Source organism: Ochotona princeps, chromosome 18 (assembly GCF_030435755.1).
Source record: "Ochotona princeps isolate mOchPri1 chromosome 18, mOchPri1.hap1, whole genome shotgun sequence".
NCBI lineage: Eukaryota > Metazoa > Chordata > Mammalia > Lagomorpha > Ochotonidae > Ochotona > Ochotona princeps.
In genome coordinates, this window is record NC_080849.1 from 34,211,956 (window position 1) to 34,229,024 (window position 17,069).

The 17,069-nt window shown below is 40.8% G+C and overlaps 1 protein-coding gene and 1 pseudogene across 4 annotated transcripts in view; one reads left to right on the plus strand and one right to left on the minus strand.

Moving 5' to 3' along the window:
* Window positions 1–17,069, minus strand: part of SS18 (SS18 subunit of BAF chromatin remodeling complex) — a 62,224-nt gene that overhangs the window by 35,772 nt on the left and 9,383 nt on the right. The window lies entirely within an intron of this gene.
* LOC118758150 (U2 spliceosomal RNA) lies at window positions 12,499–12,594 on the plus strand (annotated as a pseudogene).

Consider the following 17,069-nt stretch of genomic DNA (forward strand, 5'->3'; position numbering starts at 1 on the left):
ACTGGTTCACTCCCCAAGCAGCCCCAACAGTCAGAGCTGAGCCAAGCCAAGCCAAAGCCAGGAGCTTCTTCTGGGTCTCCCACACGGGTGCAAGTTCCCAAGGCTTTGGGCCGTCTTGGACTGCTTTCCCAGGCCTCAAGCAGGGAGCTGGATGGGAAATGGGGCTGCCAGGACACAAATTGGTGCCCATATGGGATCCTGGTAAATGCATAGCGAGGATTTAGCCACTGCGTCAGGCTCGGCTGCTTTACTTATAATCCAGCTCCCTGCTAATGGCCTGGGAAAAGCAGCACAGAGCCCTGCATTACAGGCAGTGGCTTCACCCTCTAAGCTACAGCAAGCGCAGCTCTATATTTATTCATTTATTTGAAAAGCAGAGTGACAGACAATGACACAGGGATCTCACATCACTGCTTCACTTGCCAGATAACCCCCCAGCCTGGCTGTTCCAGGCTGAAGCCAGTCGTCATGAACTCCATTCAAAGCTTCACATGGATTGCAGGCCAAACAGCTGAGCCATCTTCACAGAGAGCTTAGACGAGAAACAAAGAAGCAAGAACTAGAGCAGAAGCTCAGATACACGATGCCAACATGACAGGTGGCAGTTAACCAGCTCTGCCACAGTACTCGCCCCTATTTCTGCACATGTCAACAATCAATTAGAAAATGAAGTTTAAAAACGCACAGCATATCTAGTGGTACCCAAAAATCAAATAACTAGGAATAAACTTGACAAGAGATATATAATTTCTTTACACTGAAACATACTGAGAGAAATTAAAGGAATTTACTAAACAGAAGAAAATGATCTCATTTACTGAGGATTTAATATTGTGAAGACAGTCATTGCCCTGATGTGGACCTGTGGATTCCATGTAATCTTAACCATTATCCAAGGGTCCTTTTGGCAGAAATTCACAGGCTGATTATAAAATATACATGAGAATGCAAAGGACTTAAAAGTATTCAAGAAACCTTAAATAAAAATACTATCAGATACAAAAACTTCATATAAGCTACAGTAATTAAGAATGTGGTTAGTGTAAGGATAGACAGTTCACCAACAGAACAAGACAGTTGAGAAACAACTGACATACATGGTCATAATAAAACAACTTATATTCAATAGTGAAAAAACAATCATTCCAATTAATGTTAGTGGATCAACTGACTACCTTATGAAATAAATCGAACCTTGCAGGGCAGATGTTACGGCACAGCAGCTGCTACAAGCATGCCTGCATCCCATTTCAGAGTGCCTGGTTCAAGTCCCAGCTACTTCTCACTTCCCATACAGCTTACTGCTAATATGCTTACGAGGCAGTGAATGATGGTCCAGGCATTTTTGCTTGATGGGAGACTCCAACAGAGCTATTTGCTACTGGCTGCAGCCTAACCTAGTCTTAGCTATTGCAAGCATTTGGTGAATGAACCAAAAAATGGAAGCTTTCATTCTCATGCCCTCATATTGCCTTTCAAGTAAATGCAGTCTTTGAAAGAAAAATAGTCCTTAGATTTTGCGACAGCTTATGGATAGAACAACACACTTAAAAAAACACAGGTATATATTCATTATCTTGATAAAGGGAAATATTTCTGAAACAGGACACAGAAAAAATTACCCAGTCTTTAAAAAGACCATTGATAAATTGGACTTTATTTAAATCAGCAACTATGGGGAGGGGACACCACTGTGCCTTAGCAGGTAAAGTAGGCGCCTGCAGCCAGAATCCCATATGGGCACTAGCTCAAATTCCAGTTGCTCCACTTCCTGTCCAGCTTTTATGTGCCTGGGGAGGCAGTGGAGTTCGACTTACGTGACTTAAGTGCTTAGGCCGCCCCTGCACCCAGGCGGGAGACCCCAAAGAAGCTCAGGCTTCCTGGCTTTGGCTTGACCCTACCCTGAGGTCACTCAGGGAGTGAACAAGCAGATGGAAAACTCTCTATCTGTGTCTCTCCCTCTCTCTGTAAGTCTGCCCTTCCAGTAAAAATAAGTACATATACCGTTAAAAAAGTTAGAAACTCTGTTTAGGAAATGCTAATAAAAATTAAAAATTTCAAAGCAGAAAATCATACACATTTATATTGTACATATATATATTTATGATAAATGCTTATGCTTATACTATATATAACATGTATTATACTCACACAGAGTTCAACAATAATTTTTTTTTTTAATGAACAAAAAAAGCAACTTCAGAAAACTACTTGGGAATGTCACTGCAATTGGCTAATCCTCCACCTCCAAGCACCAGCATCTCAAAAGGGCACTGGTTCATATCCCAGCTGTTCCACTTCCCATCCAGCTCCCTGCTTATGGCCTAGGAAAGCAGTGGAGGGTGGCCCAAAGCCTTGATATCCTGCACCCAGAAAGAGCTCCTGGCTCCTGAACAGCTCAAAAACAGCTGTTGTGGCCATTTGAGGAGTGAACCAGTAGATGGAAGATCTTTTTCTGTATCTCTCCTTCTCTCTGTAAATCTGACCTTCCAATAAAAATAAATAAATCTGGAAAAAAAAACTTGAAATAGCAACATTGTTCATGTATCCCTTTTAAAGTTTATTTATTTAAAAGTCAAACAGATCTTCCATCTGTTGATTCACTCCCCAGTCATCACAACAGCCAGCAATGGACCAGGCCAAAGCCAGGTCTAGGAGCGGGGGCATCATCCAAGTTTCCCACAAGGATGAAAGGGCCCAACAACTTGTTACCATCTTCCAGTGTTTTTTTCAAGCACATTATGAAAGAGCTGGATCAGAAGCAGAGCTGCCAAGACTCAAACTGACACCTATAGGGGATGCTGACACTGCAGGCAGAACTTAAACTGTTAAGTCACAGAGTCAGTTCCTATTCATGAATCTTGATTACAGTGATGGCTAAATGAACTTGTCGAAACTCATCTCTAGACTTAAATGAGCAAATATTATTCTATATACTTCAAGCGTCACTGCCTTCTCTGACCACCAGAAACCCTCCCCATGATCACAGGATAATCAGGCCTCCACTGCCTTTCTCCCATGGTCCCAGATGCAGCATATACAACAGGTGTAATTTCGAGTGCCTTCCCCACTATATGTTGTTCTGTAAGTATTAGGTGCAACATTATCTCTACTTAATTCTGGGACTTAAAATCATCTGATGTCAAGCAGATGCACTAATAAATATTATTTTGTAAAATAAACATGTAAAATCTGAATTAAAAGCAGTGTCTGTCAATTTGTATGTTTTAACTGTCAAAATTCCCTAATTCACCTTCACATCTCTACTGGGAGGCCTCAGACACATATCACTGGCATAGTCCCACCCTCAAATTACTTTATCTAAAGGCTCAAGCATGGCAATCCCATCTATCCAGCTGCTCTGCCAACAACCATCTCTTAACATCTCTTTTTCATCACTTGCCACCTACAATAAATACTTACTTTTATTTGAAAGACAAATTTACAGAGAAAAGGATAAAGAGAAATATTCCATTTACTGGTTCATTCCCCAAAGGGCCACAACAGCTAAAGCTGAGCTGATCCAAGCACAGGAGCCAGGTGCTTCTTCTATGTCTCCCACGTGGGTGCAGGCTCCCAAGGCTTTAAGCCATTCTCCGCTGCTTCCGCAGGCCACAAGCAGGGAGCTGGATGGGAAGTGAAGCAGCTGGTACCCACACAGGATCTAGCATCGTGAGTGGAAAATTAACTTACTAAGCCACTATGTCAGCCCCACCACCTATGATTTTTATTGTATCGTTTGAGTTCTACTGGTTTTTTAATTTTTTTTTTTTTATTGGAAAGGCAGATATACAGAGAGGAAGAGACAGAAAGATCTTCCTCCCACTGGTTCACTCCCCAAGTGATCGCCACACCCAGAGCCGAGTTGATCCAAAACCAGAAGCCAGAAGCTTTTACCAGGTCTGCCATGCGGGTGTAGCGTCCCAAGGCTTTGGGCCCTTCTTTACTGCTTTCCCAGGCCACAAGCAGGGAGCTGGATGGGAAGTGGAGCAACTGGGACACAAACTGGCACCCATGTGGGACCCTTGCACTTGCAAGGCAAGGACTGAGTCACTAGGCCATCCTGCCAGGCCTTTGAGCTCTACCTTTGAAACAGACCCCAAGTCTGGCCACATTTACTACTCCCTCCTCTACCACCATGCAAGTACAGCATCCACAGTATCTCTGAAGTTCATTCTTACGATAACCAGCTAGTAGGATTCCCTGCTTCAATCCATGTTCCTGTATAGTATATTCAATACTGAAGTCAGATGAGCTTATTAAACTACATCAATTCATTTTCTTAAAGTCTTTCACTAGCTTCCAACATCAGAGTAAAGTCCACCTTCTGACAGTTGCCAATACGATCTGTCCACATCATCTCTGGCACTTATTGATTCTGTTGTAGTCAAAACTACCTTTCAAGCCTCAAGAGCTTTCCTCTATATACTTTCTGTGCATTAAACACCATTTTTCAAGTCTTCCCTCAAATGTTATCTTCTCAGGTTAGTTGTCTACCCCATCATTCTGTTTTATATTACAAACTGTGGCACCAACATTCCCAATATAACTTGCCCTACTTTATTTTCCCTTCATAGTTCTTACCATCTTCCAACCTGCTATACGATCACTAATTTACTATGCCTATCACGTAAGAGAGGTTAGTATCGTGGCACAGTGGATTAAAAAGCAGACTATGACACCAGCATATTGTGATTTTAAGACAATTCCCAATCTAGCTCCCTACTAACGTGCATAAGAAAGCAGCAGAACATTCTTAGATAGTGCTGGGAACAGGTAGGCCATCCTGGGCTACAACACCCACTGACACATGTGGGAGCTGGGTCTGGGGATGGGCTAGACAGGGTCAGTCCACACTGACAACACACTGGCATTGAGTCAGAGCCAGGACAGGGTACAGGTCAGACTGTGTTGGTCCATGACACCCACAAATTCACATGAGGACTTGGGAGTAGGCCAGGCTGGGCTGTGCTGCTGCACCTGCCAGTGAGAGCTGGGGATAGGGGAAAGTTGGGTTTGCACCTGTTGGCAAATACCGAGACTAGGGAAGGACAATCTTGGGCTGGGTGGCACCTGCTAGCAAGCTCAAGACCCAAGGCTGGGAGTGGGCCTGGTAGAGGAACTTCGGGGACTCTCTAGCTGGGCTGCCACCTCCCCTGTTGAGCATGAGAGCTGGGACTGGGGTTGGGCCGGTCTGGGCACAACCAGGTTGGGCTGGAATGCTGCACCCACTGGCGCACATGAGGGCTAGAATGGGTGTGGACCAGCAAAGCTAGGCCATGGCAAGGCTGGCTAGGGCCGGGACTGTGTGTAAGTCCTACCAGGCTGTACCACAGTAACCCCAGCAAGAGCAAGATTCAGGGCAGGGAACATTCCTGGAAGGTTAACTGTGGGCACTCCCCTGCTAGGCTGTATCTACCACTGGTAAGCACAAGAACTAGGGCTAAGGGCAGGTCAGGCCAGACAAGTCAGTGGCACCTGTCGACACACCTGAGGGTCAGATCTAGGGGCAGGCTGGCCTGAATTAAACTGCAGCACCCGTAGTTGTGCAAGAGAGTCAGATGAGATATGGGCTTGGAAGGGCTGGGCTACAGCAAAGGCTGGCACACACAAAAACAGGGCTGGGGGTGGTCGTGGCAGGAGTTGTTGAGGTCATCCCGACAAAGCCACAGCACCCGCTGGTATGTGTAAGAACTGGGTCTGTGTCAGGCTGGCCGGGCTGAGCCACAGCACCCATCGATTCATGTGAGATATGGAGCTGTGGCAGAACTGACCAAGCTGGATCCACTTCATGTGCATTAGCTGTTGCAGGTGACAGACTGAACCTGACCCTGCACTGGCTGGTGCACAGAAGGCTCAAGTCTGAAGTCACCCCAGGCAAGGTTTCTTGGGACACGGGAATCCCCAACTGAATCAGTGGACTTATTCTGGCCACAGGGAAAATCACAGCATGTGTGGTCTGACCTTGCAATGAATTTATCAGGACTAGGCTTTCTCAGCTGCTGATGCCTGTGCAGTGGACAATATGTCCAGAAGCGCAAGTGGGACATGGTGGCCAGCTCACTTAGGCCAGCAGGGGACATCAAGTGCCTCGTCAGGAGATAGAAAGCAGAACAGGGTGGAAAAGTGTCCTGGTTAAGCTTTGCAGCATGTTCCTGGGGATACACAAAGGTGGACTTTGTCAACCAGTACACCTTGGGAGATTTTCTAAACCCAGGAGCAATGAAACCAACAATGTCTCAGGACTATCAAGAATACTCAAGTAACACCCTCAGTACACTTTTCCCCATATCAGGGTCTCTAGGGCATCATCAAAGGACTGTCTGTCATTCCCAAGTGCGGATGTAGTTTGACAGAAAGGAGTGGCCTGCCCCTCCTCCCTCCTGCAGGCACAGGAGGAAAGAAAACAGCTGAAATATTTGTCCCACCCACCTTCCTCCATACCTGACCTTTCCCACCCTAATCACAGGCCCATCCAGGCGTGCATCCCTCTCAACTATGTAAACAAAACAAAACAAAACAAAACAAACAAACAAAAAAAAACCAACGAGGCTCAAGTACTTAAGTACTGCCACCTCTGTAGAAGACCTGGATGGAATGCTAGCTTTTTGGCTTAAGCCTGGCCAAGTCCTGGCCACTGCAGCCACTTCAGGACTGAACTGGCACATGGGAAAATATCTCTCTGTGTGTCTGCCCCAGTTACTCTGCCTTTCAAATAAATAAATCTTAAAAGCAGAAACATTTAAAAAATAAGAGTACCTATTTATGGATATTTCAAAAGTATATATAATAGCTATTGCATAACATGCTACAGAAATTGAATGTTTAGTAATTAGTGAGCTCTTTAATGTTTTATCACAAAACTACAGAAACCAGTTATTTTCAATATAATTGTATTACAATATACAATTTTTTGTTTAATAATCCATCTGTGTAGTTAAAATGAACTGTTGTTAATATAGTTCCCCACAAGGAGGCACTAAAGTGACATAGAAATAAATGACAATATTAAAATGTGTTCAAAATATCTGTCATTATATTGATAGCACTTTCTCACATTGCAAGAGAAAATAACTTCTATACATAAAATCAACACCTACTTCACATACAAATGAGCCTTAGTAGTCAACCAAAACTTGATCAAAAACCTCAATGACGTCATACTGCTCCCACTCACACTCAGCTTCTGAAAAACAAGGTCAACACACAACTGAAACATTTTAGCAATGTCTCCTACAAACTTCATTCATTCCCCCAAGAACTAAAAGGATGTCCTCAGCCATCGCCTTCAATCTACATAGAATCTACATTCAGGCCCTACCAACTGATTTCCTCAATTCAATAACCTCACCAAGTGTCACCATGTCATCTTCATCCCAACAGACAACTAACAGAAAAGATAGTGTTACCAGTGAAACCTGACCAGTTGAATTTGCCTGTCAAACAACATTTTCAACTTGCTTTCACAGTGTGATGGTTCTGCAAATTTTCTAAAGCCTTAGGATCCAGAATGTTTTACAGACTAGCTATATCCTCACCAGTTTTAGTACACACTTTGCCATTCTATGCTATATACAGCAAACATGCCTAATAACAAATCCAATGGTACACTTTACCTCGGTTCTATAAAACAAAGCTTATTCAACCCTGAGTCACTAGGATGTCACATAAATGTACATAAAAAGTAATTGCCTTTTCTTTCTAGAACAAGGGAATCTGCAGGAATATCCTTCAAAATTAAAATAAAAAACAAATCTAATGCACACCAAAAAAAACCTGACAAGGCAGCACTATAAGCCTTTCTTAAAACTACAGAGAAAAAAAAAAATGTAGTAAGATACCAACATTACGGGAGCCAGTTCCAGCACGGTAACCTAGCAGCTAAAATCCTCATTTGCATGCAACGGGATCCCATATGCGCGCTGGTTCTAATCTCAGCAGTCCAGCTACCCATCCAGCCCCCTGCTTGTGGCCTGGGAAAGCAGTAAAGAATGGCCCAAACCAAACTGGAAACCATAATGCTAAGGGAAATGAGCCAATCCCAAAAGGTTAAATATCACGTTTGCCTCAATTTAAGATGATATGATGTTACGTATAACATGTTATGTTATGTATGTTATATGTTGTGTATAAACTAAAATTGAAATGTCAATGAGGTAGTCACCAAAAAAAAAAAAAAAAAAAAACGGCCCAAAGCCTTGGGACCAGCAAGAGGCTCAGAGCTCCTGGCTTTGGTCAGCTCTGCACAGGCCGGTGTGACCACCTAGGCAGTAATTCACTGGAGGGAAGATATTTCTCTTTGTCTTTCCTCCTCTCTATATAAATCTGACTTTCCAATAAAAAATAAATAAATCTTTAAAAAAAACAGAAAGAAGTCCTTGTCTTGCATGGTAGTTTAGTGGCTAAAATCCTTGCCTTGCATGTACTGGGATCCCATATGGGCACCGGTTCATGTCCCAGATGCTCCACTTCACATCTTGCTCCAGCTTGTGGCTTGGGAAAGCAGCAGAGAATAGCCCAAAGCCTTGGGACCCTGCACCTGCATGGGAGACCCACAGAAGTTCCTGGCTCCTGGCTTCAGATGAGCTCATCTCTGGTCACTACGGTCACTTGGGGAGTGAACTAGCAGATGGAAGATTGTTCTCTCTTTCCTTCTTGCTGTACATCTAGCTTTCCAATAAAAATAAGTAAATCCTAAAAAAAATGCTAATAACCCCAATTTTATCATTATTAAATATGGCTACATGTATGAAAGTATGTACCAAATTATCACATTACCCAACTAATTTATACAAATCAATAAGAAATATTTTATTTCTTGATCAAAATCTGGGACAATATCTTCATCCTAAGTTTTCTACATGCCTCTAAAATATAGCCAAAACTAAGAAAAATAAATAAATAAAACTTGAATATGTGATTATCAAGGTTTCAACTCTAAAATTTCTGATTCTGTAAAAATATGCTCAGAGTTCACACATTAAAATAGACTGCCACAACAGAAACTTCTCTCCAACTTTTACTGAAGAAAAATGAATTATGTTTAATTTACACTGTTCTCTCGTACTTGGTGTCTAAAACCTTGCATATACCAATACTAGGAGGTGACAAAAATAAATGCAAAGTAACTGATATGCAGCTAAAATTCAAAACTAGTTTCTTCAAAGTATGTTTGTAAAGGTAATATTTGTCTAGATAAATTTCAACCAGAAAAATTATTATTAGCTCATTTCCGAGAGTAAATACCAATTTTAAGAACTATTATTCAAATATGACTCCAAATTTGACCAGGATAAGCAGGGCTCTATGTAGCTACACTACACAGAAGCACCACACAGGTTATTGGCATAGTGGTTAGGATGCCATTTCGGACACTGGTGTCCCATATCTAAATGTCTGGTTTGAAGTCCAAGCTTTACAACATGTTCCTGAGCCTGTGGTAGCACTAAGGTGGACCTGGTCAGCCAACAGACCTTGGAAAGATTTTCTCAGCCCTGGAGCAATGAAACCAACAACTTCTCAGAACTATCAAAATCACTCAAGCAACACCCTTGGACCACTCCTCCCCACATCAGGGTCTCTAGGGTATCATCAAAGGACCTTCCCAATCTCCAGGTGCCAGTACAGTCTGACAGCAAGGAGTAGTCCCCTCTCTTTCCCCTCTATGGACACAGAACAAACAAAAAATTTAAAACATGTGTGCCACCACCTTCCTCCGTAGTTCAACCCTCCCACCCTAATTGGAGACCCACATGGGCATGTATCTCTCTCAACTATTTAAACGATATTAAAAATGAAATTAAATTAAAGCCCAAGCTCTATTGGACTCAAGCTCCTCTTAGATTCTAATTCAATTCTAGTTTTCTGTTAAAAAAAAAAAAAAAAAAACTTCTGGAGGCATGGAGGCAGGTTTTGGCTCTAGTACTTGTATCCCTGCCAATCAAGGGGCAGGCCTGGCAGAGCTCAGCCTTCAGCCCGGCCCAGTCTTAGCTATGATAGCCATTTCAGTAATAAGAGAGCAAAAGGAAGCTTTCTTTCCCCAAGCCCTGCCATTCAAATAAAAATAAACAAAAACTTAAAACAAATAGAGCCAGAGCAGTATACATTTTAAATTGTATCAGTTTGTTTCATGAACGTTTGTATTTTTCTATGCCACTTTGTCTTTCAGGTAACACGTCTAGCACATAATGCCTACCTATAAAACACACCAAGGAAATTTAAAATATTAAAAAATAAATGTTTACATAAAAATACATTTATAAATATTTATGCAAAATATGCAATATATTAAATATATTAAATATATGTGCTATAGAACATTTATATAAAATGTATTAAAATTAACAAATAAAACATCGTCTCCCATTTGTGATTTGATTCTTCTTAGCTTAGAATTAAAGAACTAAATAAGCCCACTACAATCTGTGTAAGAGTTCTTTATTATAAATTTAACAATCAATTCTCTTCTTTCAATTATTTCTAGTTTTTAAGACTCTTGATTTTCTAGTTTTTAAGACTCCTGATTTTCTGTATTTAAGGGGATACATAACAGAAGTGTAGTGAAGACTGACGTCCAGCTGTGGAGACACAACACAGTATGCATCTCTGCATCCAGACCAAAAACGACTCCCAATGAAACTGGTAAATATATCCTGAGAGTAGGAAGCAGGACTCTCCGACGCTGTCCATGCCTACAATGTCAGCAAATACCTCAATAGCAGAATGACGGACTCATGACTGCTCATGAAGGACCACTCATTGTAATACTAGAGGGTAAATCAACGGGGGATGACAGCTTAGGGAGGGGAACAGGAAATCCCACAGTCTATGGAATTATATCATAAAACAATACAAACCAAAAGTTAATTAAAAAAGTAAAAAGTTATAATCCACGTAGTTTAAGGGAAAACAAACAAGTAGGTAAATTCATTAAGACAAAAAAAATACTACCTAGAGAAAAATGTCCTTTTCTCTACCCTCACTGATCTAGGTAAGAATTCCTGCCACATTGAGTTACTAGGACTGATCAGAACATGTTTAGCGTCTACCTTATTTGCCAGAAATATCAGAACATGAGTAAATGTAACAACCACCAAGTTATTTACATTGCCATGGCTGTAAAGCACTAAATTCTTAGCATGCCACTTAAACTTATTGTTCAGTTGCCCTAAGAAAAAATCTACTCTAAATTTCTTTAAACTTAACCCATATGTATGGCAATAACATTAGGCAACACAAAAGCAAAAATGAGTAAAGCATCTGATTTCCATAACAATACAGTAAGACAAGCAGTACAATTCAATCATAAAATGCACCTTCAAATTATTTGAGGACTCAGAGTAAATTGAGATTTTTATTCCCATTCTATCCTAACAACACTATATGACAACATAAAGCAAAATTTTCTTTCAGAAGAACCAAGGGTTCACTAATGGGTAAGTGGTAACACTACCACTTGCCAACCACAAGTCCCTACACAACTAAATCAATCTATCCAATACACAGCTTCCTCAACCACAGAATGCTACTAACACATTAAAGTGTTCCAAGGATAAAATGTTTTTGAAAAGATGTTTTTATTGGAATGGTAGATTCACAGAAATGGAAAAACAGAAAGATCTTCCATCCACTGGTTCACTCCCTAGATGACCACAATGGCAAGAACTGGGCTGAGCTCGGATGATCTAAAGCCAGGAGCCCCTTTCAGACCCCCACATGGGTATAGGGTCCCAAGGTTATGGGGTCTGGGCCATCCTCAACTGCTTTCCCAGGCCACAAGCAGGGAGCTGAATCGGAAATGGAGCAGATGGGACATGAACCAGTACCTATATTGGCTGTTGGCACTTGTAGTCAGAGGATTAGCCAATTAAGCCACTGTGTCAGCCCCACCAAGGATAAAGTATTTTAAAAAACCAAACACATAATGGTCATCCTTCAGGCACTGGTTATTCCTGCAAACAACCATATTTCAGAAGCTATACAAGTAACAAGTATTCTATAAATAGCAAAACAGAATTCAACTACACCTGCAGGAAAAGGGAGAACAGATCATTCAAATAACCCTCAACCAAAGATCCGTTTTAAAAAGCTAGACAAAATATCAAAGTATAAAACAACAACAACAAAAAGATTAAGCCAAGATCCAAAAAAAGGAATATGGAACCGATGAATTAAAGTTGGGAGGTATATTTGCTATGAGCATGCTGGCCTACCCAAAAAGCCAGACAAAAACCCACGAAGGGAAGCCCACACTAAGGCATAGCAGGTTAAGTCTGCATCCCATATAGGATCCCACTGTTCACTTCCAGTCCTGCACCCTGACAATGCACCTGGGAAAGCAGAGGAGGATGTCCAGGAGCCTGCATCCCTGCACCCACGTGGGAGGCTTCAAAGAAGCTCCAGGCTTCTAATGTCAGCCGGACCCAGCCCAGCTCCTCACAGACATCTAGCAAGTGAATCGGCAGATGGAAGATCTCTCCGTTTTCAAGTAAATAAATAAATCGTTCTCAGCCTTTTGGCTAAGATCAAATGTAGTATCTGTTCTTATCAAGTAAATAAATAAATCTATTAAAGAAAAAAAGTTGAGGAGTCATTATACACAGGGAAGGAAAGAACTACAAAGACTATTAAATTCTGTATAACAAATTCAATTCAGCTGGAGACACCAAGAAAAATCCCTCATCTCTGAAATACAATTAAATTAACCCCAGACACTGGGTACAAGGAAATAACAAAAGCTCCCAGGAAAATAGTATCACCCTGTATAGCAAATCATTCTATAACAATTATCCCAAATAATCTTACTCTCAACCAAGGTACCCAGATACATAGGAAGACAACACAACATGTATGACAACCAGTAGACAGGAAACAGATCTAAGAACTCTAAATATTGGGGGTTTTTCTCCTTTACTTCTTTTTTTTTTTTTTTTTTTTTTTGAATTTTGAATTATGTGGTACCCCCCGTCAGGCTTTTTCCCATTTTGTTACAATAGTGTAGTCCTTCATAAGAAATCATAATTCTATCAGTCTCATATTTAAGTGTGCCCTGACATTGTTGGTACAGACAACGTCAGACAGTCCAGCATGCCATTGTCTACACATGACCAACAGTTTCATTGGGAATCCATCTTTCGTCTGGATGCGGGGATGCATAAGAACTCTAAATACTGTAACTCTCAGCCTTTAAAATAGCTTCCCCCCAAATGTGCAACAAATGAGTGGGTAAAGCACATATTGGTTGCAGCATCTAGCTGGTAAGTATGCAGTCATTCTCAGCAAGAGGATGTGCAGAATATCTGAGAATTTTGCTAATACTCAGGGGGTCACAAACAACATTGAGTACGCTCACATTTAAAGAAAGCAGAAAATAATTTTAAATGGTAGAGTAGATCTGAAATTTTCAGCCTCATGCTAACCCACCTGGGAGACACTGGAGACAGTTCAAGTAACAGGGTTCCTGCCACCACTTAAGAGACCTGGATTAAGTTTTCAGCTCCAGCTATGGCCTAGTCCAGATCTGGCATTTGTGGGTCCTTTTTTTTTTTTTAATTTTGAGTTATGTGGTACAATTTCATATAGGCTGGGATTCCCCCGGCAAACCCCCACCCCCCGACAGATTTTCCCCATTTTGCTACAGTTGTATAATCCTTCCTAAGGAATTATAATTCTGTCAGTCTCTTATTTAAGTGTACCCCAACACTGCTGGTACAATGTCAGACAGTCCAGCATCCCATTGTCTACACATGTCCAACAGTTTCACTGGGAACCCATCTTTCATCTGGAAGCAGGGATGCATGTTCCATTGTACCCCCATGTCTGTATATGATAGACCCTAGTACTCCATCACTATAAATTTCCATAAGTGGGAAGTCATGAAACAAGGTCACAGCCACAACAACAACAACATCAACAACAAATTACAGTGCCATGAAAAAAAACGCGCCACTGAGTAACCAACCAATGGTGACAAAAAGGAAACACAAAAGTCTTGTGGGAAAAATGATGCCACCATATAATCCATGAGCCTATGATGAATTCGACAAGAGAAAAGAAATTATTTGGAATAAACAAAACTGAAATTAAAAACATCAAAACACATGGGATACAGTCAAAAAAGCAAACAAGCAACTCTCAAAAAATTTAGAAACATGAGTTGATTAAGATAGTAAGACTCAAAATGAACTGCATTTCCATGTAAACAGCAACTGCAGATAGAAAACTTACAAACAAGATATTTGAAATGCCCTCCAATACTGTGTATCTAGAGGATCAGAACCTCTCCAGAAAAATTAAAAACTTCATGGATCAACAATAAAGAGTTGAATAAATGACTAGAGACAAGAAATATTTTAAAGATTTTATTTCTGTAGTGGTAAGATAGAATGACAGGGAGGAGGAGGAGAGACAAAGATCTTCTGGCTCACTCCCCAACGGCTGGGAGGCTCAGCAGCTGGGACGAGGCCACGCTGGAGCCAGGGCTCCCGAGTGGACAGCAGGAATCAAGGTGCTTAGTCATCAGTGGCTGCTGCCCAGCTGCACGAGCAGGGCACTAGGTTAAAACTGCAGAGCGGCAACGACCCAAAGCAGGCAATCGTATGGGGAACACAGGCATTCCACCTGTCGGCTTAACCCACCGTGTCTTCACATTTACTCCAGAAGCCCGAGTTCTTTAAAGACATCCAGTCAAAGTAATCTCAGTACAAATCCCAACAGGATTACACTATATGGTATAATTACACCTGATATCTAAGTGTGTATGGAAATGCAGAGGATGAAGACTCAGATGTTCTTAAAAAAAGAAATCAAGAAATATGAACTTTTCAAAAACATCAAATAAAAGGTTGTAGAATTTATGAAAACAAATGGATCAGAATAGTCATCAGACATACTCCCTTCCCCCCCCCCCCACACAGACACATAAAAGGTGCCTGATGTGACACAGAGAACATGGTAATAGTGAGAAGATGTTTCATTTTGCTAGCAAAGCTGGGAGTGGGCCTATCCAAATGTAAACAAATAAAGTCAAACCTCCTCACATTAGTCATAAAAATAAATTCTACCAGGCTGGTAATGAGATTCCTAGAAGTGAACTTCAGAATTAAACAAATGAAAATATATATAACTATTAAATAGAACTATTATAACTATATAAACATATATAACTATTTAAAGTTCAAAATGTATCAGTTAGATATTCTCACTCAGTAATCTTAGTACAGTTTTACTGAAATAATTTTTTTTACATAGAAGAATACAGAAAATAAGTAACCAGAATAATGTGATTAAGGAAACAAGATTTTTTAGGAAAGGGGAGATGCAAAAATGTAAAATCAAAACTAACTAAAAATCCTGGGCCCAGTGCAATAGCATAGTGGTTAAAGTCCTCGCTTTAGACGCACTGGGATCCCATATGGGTGCCGGTTCTAGTCCCGGCAGCTCCACTTCCCATCCAGCTCCCTGCTTGTGGCCTGGGAAAGCAGTCTAGGACGGCCCAAAGCATTGGAACCCTGCGCCCACTGGCTTCGGATCGGCGCAGCACCGGCCACTGTGGTCACTTGGGGAGTGAACCATCGGACGGAAGATCTTCCTCTCTGTCTCTCCTTCTCTCTGTGTATCTGTCTTTCCAATAAAAATGAATACATCTTTTAAAAAAAACTAAGTAAAAATCCTTTCTGATGTAGAAACATTTGTAAACTCAGTACTAACTCTACTTAAAAAAAAAAATCCACATGCATTAGTTCGGTACACCAAAAAGGCCTACACATAATGCAAATTCAGTAATAATAACGCCCCAATCACTCAAACTGTGCTCTCTAAAAATCAACTCTGTTTAAGGCAGAAAAAGAAACTAGTTGATTCCAGTTCTGGGAAGGAACATACGAGCAGCCTGAGGATAATTCTCTGAAATCCTGAAGAAAAGAAGCTGTAAGAAGGCTGGAGCCATGTCAGAAGGACAGAGGCGGCAAGTGGAGACACTGCCCCGATTAAAGAAAGACAATCTGAGCATTAGGAGGAATAACTGTAACAGACTTAGACAAAAAAAAAAAAAAGTAAGTTTAAAGAAAACCGAACAAACATAAATATTGGGTTTGCCTTCACACAACTTGCTGAAAAACCAGTAACAGAATCAAATCAATCCTTTAGAACGTTCCACAGGGACTCTTTAAGTATAACCAAATGTTTGCTGGAAGGAGGTTCTTTCTAAAAAACAGTTGAGGCTAATAAATACAGAATAAGTTATAAAATGAGAAATACACTATCTATGCTCCTGAAACAGAATAAAGGATCCAGCCAATCAGCATAAAGGATACTGAAGCGATGACGAGCCGGGTGGATAGGGAACTGGACCAGGGTGGGATCAGTTAGACCCACTGATCAATTCAACGTTACCAAAAATGAAATAACCCAACATGTTCTTCCTGATGTGACACAACAGGAAATATACACCACCACCAATAGAAACACATTAGTCAAAAAAACTAAATCTAATTCTAATTAAGCCTACCAACCTAATTATGAGCCTACATGAAGTAAGACATGTAGGCACATGCTAAAAGCAGCAGCATACAACACACACACACCTAATTCACAAGTGAGGAATGCTACAACATATAACCCAGCCCTTCAACACATAAACATAAATCTAAAGATAAACTGACACAGACTGATGAGACTAACACACAAGTCAACCAGTGCAATTACACAGACAAACTTTTTCTGGATTCTGAGGCTATGCTTACGTTTTCTAAAGCAATGGTTGAGAACTTCAAACAGCACATCGTTGAGACTTACATATTAAGAAATCATAGTAAATTTTATCATGTGGAATAATACTTCTATCTGCAAGAGATGTATACTAGAAGCATTGACTGGTGAAATTACACAACAACTGTTACTTGGTATGAAACACTTCAAATTTATTAACAAATCACTTATGCAGAGAATGAATCAAGTCTAGGTGAATTAATTTAAATTAATGCTGAAAATAAAAAAATAAAAGAAAAGCTTGAGATTACATAGAAAACTTTCATATTCTCAGAGTAAGCCAGGATTTACTAAAAAAACTG